This window comes from Malus sylvestris, chromosome 13, assembly GCF_916048215.2.
Source record: "Malus sylvestris chromosome 13, drMalSylv7.2, whole genome shotgun sequence".
Lineage (NCBI taxonomy): Eukaryota > Viridiplantae > Streptophyta > Magnoliopsida > Rosales > Rosaceae > Malus > Malus sylvestris.
In genome coordinates this window covers 14,821,252-14,828,269 of record NC_062272.1, presented here as the reverse complement: position 1 = coordinate 14,828,269, position 7,018 = coordinate 14,821,252, and the positions used below count along the sequence as shown (strand labels likewise).

At 42.6% G+C, this 7,018-nt stretch overlaps 1 pseudogene; it reads right to left on the bottom strand.

The window, feature by feature from the left end:
- Positions 1-3,415: 3,415 nt before the first annotated feature.
- On the bottom strand, positions 3,416-4,657 carry LOC126597076 (uncharacterized; annotated as a pseudogene).
- Between the last annotated feature and the right edge of the window lie 2,361 nt (positions 4,658-7,018).

Genomic DNA, 7,018 nt, shown 5'->3' with positions numbered 1-7,018 from the left:
CAAAAGCCTAACTGGGATCCAATATGCTTCTACCCTGAGGAAGAAAGAGGTATCATCTACCCTCACAACGACCCACTGATCGTGGAAGCTCACATAGCCAACTTTGAAGTACGACGAATCCTGGTAGACCCAGGGGTTTCGGTCAATATCATGTTTGCTGAAGCTTTCAGGGTACTTAATGTAGCTGAACACTTGCTCGATCGCTCCATTTCCCATTTGATAAGCTTCTCTGGTGATATCGTGCAACCTTTGGGGAGCATACACTTACCTTTCACCATTGGTACAGGCCCTTACACAGCTACCATTACCACTAACGTCCTGGTGGTTGATTGCCCAACGACATATAATGTCATATTCGAACGCACAGGCATCAATGATCTCAAGGCCAAGGTATCCACACATATGTTGTTGATGAAATTTCCAACCCCCTATGGCAATGGTTACATCATAGGAGATCAACTTAGTGCACGATCATGTTACAACACTTCGGTCAAGCAACAACACCTGCCTGTGCCCAAGAAAACCCTTTCTATACATGACCAAGTCATAAAGACCAGCCCAGACGAAGCTAACTTAGATCTTTACGGTGGCAACAGTCAACCCGACGATCCTCGAGATGATTCTTTCACCCAGCAAGCACAACCTGCTGAAGAGTTGAAGAAGATCTCTATCTCAAAAGATTATCTGGATCGCATGGTGAAGATTGACACCACCTTGTCACCATCTATTCGGTTGGCATTGATCTTTTTTTTGCAAGAGAACACTGAGGTTTTCACCTGGTCATACGAGGACATGCCAGGCATCTCTCCCGATATCATCTGTCATCACTTAAGTATTGACCCCAAGACCAAGCCAGTGAGACAGAAGCGAGGATCTTATGACGCTGAACGGTACGAGGCAATGAAGGCAGAAGTTGAAAAACTCAAAGGCATAGGCTTCGTCTGCAAAGTCAATTATCCAACGTAGGTATCAAATATTGTCCTTGTTAAGAAGAATCCGACCAAGGAAAGTCTCCTGCTCCAAAAGGTTTTGTGGAGAATGTGTGTCGATTACACCGACCTAAATAAAGGATGCTCGAAGGATAGTTTTCCTCACAGACTTATAGACTCTATGGCAGAGTGTGAACTTCTGAGCTTCATGGATGCTTACTCAGGATACAACCAAATCCTCATGAACCCTCCGGACCAAGAACACACAACCTTCACTACTGACAGAAGACTATATTGTTATAAAGTCATGCATTTCGGCTTAAAAAATGCATGAGCGACTTATCAGAGACTGGTCAATTCATTGTTCGCTGAACAGATTGGGAAGAGCATAGAAGTTTAAGTTGATGATATGCTAGTCAAGAGCAAACATGCTGACCAACACATCACCAACCTATCTGCAACCTTCACCATTCTGAAAAGGTATTGAATGAGGTTGAACCCCAACAAATATGCCTTCGGCGTAGGCTCTGGCAAATTCTTAGGATTCATGATAAGCCAACGAGGCATTGAGGCTAATCCCGAGAAGATCAAAGCAAACCTCGACATGAAGGAACCGGTAACTTCAAAAAACATCCAGAGCCTTATTGGCATGGTGGCAGCCTTAACTAGGTTCATCTCTAAGGCCATAAACATATGTGTTCTTTTCTTTAAAGCACTTAAGGGAAGTAAAAAGTACATTACATGGACTGATGAATGTGTTGAGGCATTCAAGAACCTCAAAGACTACATGAGTAAAGCCCTTTTGCCCTCTAAACTTGAGGTTGGTGACACTCTCATTATCTATCTGTCGGTATCGGCTTCAGCAGTAAGTTTCGTTCTCATTCGAAAGGATGGTAATGTAAAACGGCCTGTCTACTACGCTAGCAAGGCCTTACAAGATGCAGAGACACGATACTCCAACATTGAGAAATTGGCTCTAGCATTGGTCATGTCTGCTCGAAAACTTCACCCTTACTTCCAAGCACACTCCATCATCGTGCTTACCAATCATCATCTTCGACAGATACTCCAAAGTCCTGACACTTCCGGGCCAATGATCAAATGGGCGATAGCATTGGGTGAGTTTGACATCTCTTACCAACCAAAACCAGCTGAGAAGGGCCAAGCAGTGGCAGACTTCATCGTCGACTTCACATATCCTATTGACATTGTTTCTATGCCTAAAGAAGTGATTTCATTACCCTCGGAAGCTTAAAAAATAGATCCAACAGCCTCAGCATGGAGTCTATATGTTGATGGCTCGTCCAACCAACGGGGTTGTGGAGCAAGACTAGTCCTTACGACCCTTGACAAAGTGGCGATGGAGTATGTTATTCGTTTTAAATTTAAGGCGTCAAACAATGAGGCCGAATATGAAGCCCTCCTAGCAGGCTTACGTTTGACCAAACACCTTGAGGTTAAACGAATTGATATCTTCAGTGACTCCCAATTGGTGGTTAACCAGGTCACCAACAACTTTGATGCTAAGGATAGCTCTATGGCAGCATATCTGGCACAAACACAATTGTTGCTCCAGCACTTCCACTACCAGATCACCCAAATTCCTCGAGCAGCAAACAGTCATACAGATGCTTTGGCTCGCCTCGCCTCATCAGTGGAAGACAAGATTGGGAGAAAAATTCAAGTTGAATTGTTGGCAATACCAAGCACCATGGCTGCGGAAGTGTGCAACTTACAATAGGGGGATAGTTGGATTACCCCGATTTATAGATTCCTTGCTCATGACACCCTTCCAAATGGCAAAGTCCAAGCTAAGCAGATTCGATACAAGGCTACCCGTTACTTGATCATTAATGACCAACTCTACAAACAGGGTTTTAACCTACCATACCTAAGATGCCTTACGCCCACAGAGGCAGAAACTGTCCTTCAGGAAATACATGAAGGAGTCTGCGGAGATCATGCTGGATCTCGATCCCTAGCACATAAGGCTTTTCGCCAAGGATATTACTAGTCAACACTCCACTAAGTGTTAAGCTTCAGCCGTTCGGCATCCTATGTAACGAAGACTATTTGGCATGAATTCAATAAAGAGGTGATTTAGACAACTCAGTCATAATCCTCTTACATTTCTAGTAATGAAACACTCGGGTTCAAAGCTTCAACATGAATGCTTCCAACAGGAAATCAAGTATAAGTATATGTCAACAAGACTATACAAATAAACAAACTAGTACATCCATAGTACATGGCACATGCCACACAAACAACAAACTAGTACATCCAGAGTACATGGCATAAGCCACACAAACAACGAACTAGTACATCCAGAGTACATGGCACATGCCACACAAACAACAAACTAGTACATCCAGAGTACATGGCACAAGCCACACAAATAATAAACTAGTACATCCAGAGTACATGGCATATGCCACACAAACAACAAACTCGTACATCCATAGTACGTGCAAAAAAAGAAGGCATTACGAGTCAACCTCATCTGAGGCTGAACCCTTGACAATATCACTTTGCGTTTCAACCCCATCGTCATCACCACATTTCTCAGCATCTCCAGGACCATCCTCACTCTCCTGAGACTGCTCACTGATACTAGCCTCATTATCAGAGTCATCATCACTATTAGGATCAACTGCGAGGATGAAGGCTTTACCCTTTTGTCGGTACTCATCCATCTCATCACGGTACTTTCAGATAATGCTTCCATTGTCGTAACGCTCAAGGACGGCCATCCATTTCCTTTTCTCAAAATTAGCCGCTCGGATGCAACAAGGTCTAAAAGCATCGTGAAAAGCCTGGGAACCTAAGAACTCCTGCACAGCAGCATCCCTTTCAATTGGTATACTCATCTTCAGCCCAGAAACCTCAACCAAGGCACTACCCAACTCCCCTTTAACCTTGGAAACCTCAATGATGGTTGTCTCCAACTGTTCCTTAGTCACTTCCAATTGTTTTTTGAGCTTCACGTTCTCACCATTCTACCTCTTCAAACTCTCAAAGTTTTCATCCTTAAGGCGGATGGCATCAGCCAAAGCTTTGCTTGTTTTTCTGGCATCATTCTTAAGTTGCTTATTCTCTTTAAACTTTGCCTTGTACCACTCGACTTCTCATAATCTGTCATCGTACTCGGTCATGACCTACATGACAAGATAATCGTCACTACCAGGAAAAAGAGGGTAGAAAGCAAAGAAATGACAAAGTAACACTTACATAAGAAGATAGCCTCATCATCCGGTCACGATCTGATTCATTCTCATCTAGCGGTTCGCCAAGCTCATCAACAGTGGATCGATGTCCTGCCAGGCAATTATTGACATACCTAAAACTACTTGGCTGCATGGCAACCTTCAAGTCCTTCCAATGAATGCTGCCAACCTCTTCATTGTACTTTCTCTTACGGCAACAGCTAGGGCCACCTTCTTGGTCAGTGGACTCCATGGTTGGAGGAAATATAGGATTGACGGTAGGAAGAGGAGGCAACAGTCGTCTCTCCTCCCTTGTAACTATGGTAGCAGCACACCCAATGGCCTCAGCTTCAGCCTTCTTTGAGGCAGCAATCTTGAGGACCTCCTCTTGTGACTTAGGTTTAGGGGTTAGCCTCACCCGGTGCTTACGAGCTCCCTTGTGAAACAAAATGTCGTCTACGGGAACTAACATGGGTGCTTTCCTTTTCTTGGCGTTAGTCTCCCCTTTCTTGCCCATTTTCTCCATTGAACAAGAAAAATCAAAGTAAAGAATGCAACTTTGTAAAAGAAAGAGGGGGCGAAATGAAAGACACAACTTACTTGCTCGTCTCTGGCACTCCGACACTAGGGGTTGGAAACCGTACTTTTGAAATAAGGGTCGTAGCTTGCCCAAATGTCTATCCTCTTCGGGCACCCTTAACACCTTCTCTATGTTAGCTAGCTCCCATCCAGACAGCTTGATGGTCCCTCGCGTCACTGCACGAAGAAAAAATGTTAAAAGCAAGAGAAAATCACAACAAATAGCAAATAATGCAAACAATGGATACATTACAACCTACAGTCAGGAAGTGAGTAGGAACACGTTGCTCAAGCGTGACACCTTTAGCATACTCCCAATCATTATAAAGAAAGCACCAACAGTTTTTCCAAGTGCAGTACGTTTTTTTCTTACCAAAGACAATACGCTTTCTCTCGTTCCGACATGCACACTCGGCATACCCAATGCATGCTTACCGAGCGCATCTTATAACAGTAGCGCCATTGATGAAAGGAAGGCTCACCTAACCCACATTCCATCCAAATAATATAAAACCCGATCAAGGTATCCCGAAAACCAGGGTAGAGTTGCCCGGGCACATATCCAATAAAAGACAGCATTCGTTACAACCACGGGTGCAAAGACAGCTTCACCCTTAAAGTCAATAATATCTGGGTATAGAACATAACATGACCCTTGGGTGGTTCAGAGGACAATTGTTCATGATACACCAAATGCATTCCTACACTACGGGGGATACTACATGACTGTCTTAGGGCCTCAAGTTGCTTTTAGCTATCTAACAAGTTTTGCACTAAATGGTCTGCTGTGAACTCAGAGCGAAATATGGGTATGGTGTCACAAACAATCCCATCACCCACTGACATTAAGGAGGAAGAACCAATATTGGCTAAGGCTTGGTAATTGTGAAGATCACCCAATCTCGAATTTTTTTGTACAAGACTCCAACAAAGGCCCTGAAGACTCTAACATTGCAAGCTGAAACCTAGAGTTAGAGTTAGGGGAGCCCCTATCACTAGGACTCCTAAACTCTGACATCTACAACAAACATAAACAAACTCTATCACCACATGAAAGATCGAAACATAAGGAAGTTCCTAGGGTGTGGAGAAAAGCTCAATCAGTTCATTATGTTCTCAACCAAATACATGAACACTCAAACAATTCAACAAGAATGAAAGCATGTGATATAGTGGAGAAGATTACCAACTTGAAGATGGTGCAAAACAATGCCAGAATCCCTCTCAACTATAAGAGCACTCTGTCTCCAATAATCACTACAAAATGAGCAAATGAAGACAATGAAAATAGTGGAAACTTCTCATTCTTATAGGGTTCAACATAGCCAAAGAAATTCAAAATTCAAAATTCAAACCATGAGAAAACCCCACATGGAAAGTCTTCAAACTTCCACACAAGCTAGGGAGTTTCCAAATTTCAAACTTGCAGCACCCTCTCTCCCTCTCAAAAAAAATAAAAATAAAAATAAAAAAAATACAAAAAAGGGAGGAAGTGAACACATTAGCTTCATCAATTTATGGTGTCAAGAAGAGCTTCATCAAAGGAGTTCAACCACAATTCTTAAAAGCTTCACACACTCTTGATCAAGACAGTGTGAAACAAAACCAATTTATGGTGCCAACAAGAGCTTCATCAATGGAGGGCAACCACAATTCTCAAAAGCTTCACACACTCTTAATCAAGACAGTGTGAAGCAAAACCAATTTATGGTGCCAACAAGAGCTTCATCAATAGAGGGCAACCATCACAAAAGCTTCACACACTCTTGATCAAGACAGTGTGAAACAAAACCAATTTATGGTGCCAACAAGAGCTTCATCAAAGGAGTTCAACCACAACTCTCAAAAGCTTCACACACTCTTGATTAAGACAGTGTGAAGCAAAACCAATTTATGATGCCAACAAAAGCTTCATCAATGAAGGACAACTACAATTCTCAAAAGCTTCACACTCTTGATCAAGACAGTGTAAAGCAAAACCAATTTATGGTGCCAACAAGAGCTTCATCAATAGAGGACAAGCAAAACTCTCAAAAGCTTCACACACTATTGATCAAGACAATGTGAAGCAAAACCAATTTATGGTGCCAACAAGAGCTTCATCAATGAAGGGCAACTACAATTCTCAAAAGCTTCACACTATCTTGATCAAGATAGTGTGAAGCAAAATCAACTCATGGTAACCAACAAAAGCTTCAACTCCAAAGCTTTACCTACAAAGCTTCAACACAAAAGCTTCACCAACAAAAGCTTCACCAACAAAAGCTTCATCAATGGAGGACAACTACAAATTCTCAAAAGCTT